Source organism: Triturus cristatus, chromosome 4_2, assembly GCF_964204655.1.
Source record: "Triturus cristatus chromosome 4_2, aTriCri1.1, whole genome shotgun sequence".
NCBI lineage: Eukaryota > Metazoa > Chordata > Amphibia > Caudata > Salamandridae > Triturus > Triturus cristatus.
In genome coordinates, this window is record NC_140586.1 from 930720817 (window position 1) to 930723316 (window position 2500).

General features: G+C 53.8%; 1 non-coding gene across 1 annotated transcript in view; it reads left to right on the top strand.

Moving 5' to 3' along the window:
- Positions 1–2471: 2471 nt before the first annotated feature.
- TRNAG-GCC (transfer RNA glycine (anticodon GCC)) overlaps positions 2472–2500 on the top strand; it is a 71-nt gene continuing 42 nt past the window's right edge. The window contains exon 1 of the tRNA in view: positions 2472–2500. This exon is cut by the window's right edge and continues 42 nt beyond it. This is a non-coding gene — a tRNA (tRNA-Gly).

Sequence of the window (2500 nt, forward strand, 5' to 3'; positions counted from 1 at the left end):
CAATAGTGCTGGTGATCTGGAGGCTGCCTTCTATGAGCCACTTCTGTCGGGAGCAGCCTGCCATCATGCCCTGATAACCACAACACTAGTCCCAAGCCAGTGACCTCAGCAAATGCAAAAACATTCATACTTATAGTCTCCTGCATCTGATTCTTTTTTTTTTTTTTTTTTTTTTTTTTTAAAAACCTTTATTTCGGTAGATGCACAATACACAGCGTCTGCCTACAACCCCTCGGGGCCGGCCGCTATGACATTGGAGAACATAGAACAGTAATGTCAGGATAAGAAAAGGTTTAATTTTATGGTTTTATCGAGTACAACGTAGTGTACATCGAAAGGAGTCGAAGCTAATCACTGACCAGGAGAGACATCCCCGTTCACGGAGCACCCAGAAGGAAGCGTTGTATAGGAAGGCATTGGTAAGGAGACAGGTGGCCACCATCCAGGGACTAAAAGCATACACTATACCACAGAATGATAAAACACAATAAGCTCCTTACTAACACTGAACCCCGACCCCGAAGAAACAAAGAAACATAAAAGAAAAGGAAACCAAAGAGGAAGGGAGAAAGAAAGAGAAAGAGGGCCATAGAGACGAAAAAGACATAGAACACATCCCATCCCCCCACCCTGCATACCAGCGGAAGGCCATGGCCCACCCCCCCCAATAGGCATGCCTGTCGCCCCAAATGAACCCCAAGTAGGAAAGAGAGTCCGGAGAGTGGGAAATAACCTCCCAGTCTCCGACTCCCAGAGAAGGCAGGAGGAGGAAATGTTACATACTCCCGGTCACCGCAGCCCATTAAGCATCCCCCACCCTGATAATCATCAGCACAACTGAAGAAGCAAGCAAAGCGGCAGGTGGGGAGACTCCATTCCAAATATGTGAGCAAGGCAAATAATTAGCAGCCTCATCCTAGTCCCCGCCCGCCAATACGTACAGCAAACTAAAGAAAAGCGCCCAGCCCCGGCCCGATCCTGAGCGGCCCCACAGATCCACCCCCGCGGTAAACAGTAGCAATTTACACACATGCGGCACAACCGATACATAAGCAAATATTCTAGTCCGGGTCATGCCAGGCGGTCAAGCAGGATCATCAAGGGAGGCGACATCAACCCTGGCCTGAACGCGGAGACCCCACCAAACATGGCCGCCGCTGGGAGTGTACCTCAGGCAGAACAAAGGAGCAAGATGGCCGCTCACGGCAAAGAAGACGCAGGGGGAGAAGAAGCGAGAGTTCCCAGTCATAGACCATCACCACATCGATAGTGACAAACACAGTTTTCCCCACCGAACGGCACACACTCCGGCGATGTTGAGGCGGGCACGGCAACACCCGCAGAGGCAGAGTCTCAGTTTGTAAAGTGGAAGGGAGCTTTGTATCTGCAACTTGGGCATTAGAAAAACCCTCGACACTGTAACCAGGGAGAGGACGATCCATAGTATCCCCCTGCCGCCAATTTGTATCCGCCTCAAAGGGAATGAGAGGCATTGGGGGGTCAGACAACCGCAGTAGTTCCCTGGATGGCATAGCAGCATCGATCTTCCACTCCAGTTCTCGAGTGCGTCGGCACCATGTCGTCCGCAAGTCCCCCAGGGCTAGAAGGATATCACCATAGGTCAGGTCTGCTCCCTGCTGCAGCATGCCGACTGTATGTAAAGGCGCCATCGGGACACCCTCCAGCTCGATAGCAGGCAGTGAAACCTGCGGCAGGGACATGGCGGCCTCCGCCCCTCCGGCGAAGCAGACCGACACCGACGCCATTGCCGCCGCCAGCCCGCCTTGGAGGGGCGAGGGCGACTCCATAGGACGGAGGAACAATAGTGAGGGCAAGAGGAGTTGCTGCTCGCTATACGGGGCTCACACGATGGGAGAGCCCTCGGCTGTACTGCGATGTGGGTGGTGGGCGCTCTCAAACGGTCACCGCTCTGACCGCTGGTAGGAGGACGAAGGAAGATTCGCCAGCCCGGACCCAATCGTACAGGAATTCTCTCCGCCGCGAAGAAGGCTCCGCCAGGCCGCCCACTCCACGTCCGGTCACATTTCCCCCGGCGCCGGTCCAGCCCCAGGTCGTCTCACCGTACGTGATAAGCGGTGTCCGGTGGCGGTGGTCGGGCCAGAATGCGTGGGCAAAGTCCAAAGTCGGCAAACTCTATGAATCCTCGATCAAAAAGGCCGGCGGGAACATCGGAGGAATGCAGAAAGTATCAGCGCATTCGTGGGTACATTTGCTCGTGCCGTAGGCAGGATTAAAAATCAGGATGTCATGTAAACAGCAGACGGGCTGCGGAGCCGGGAGCTCAGACGTCCTGTCCGTCCGCCATCTTCCTGCATCTGATTCTTGCCATCATGTGAAACGTTGGCATTCCAATGTCTGTTGCACACACTTTGTTCATAGGTGTGCAATTTGAGTGCGTGCGCCTCATCACTGTCTTGGACAGAGCTCTGTCTCTAAGCTACACATGTGAAGCATTGGTGGTTCAGTGGTAGAATTCTCG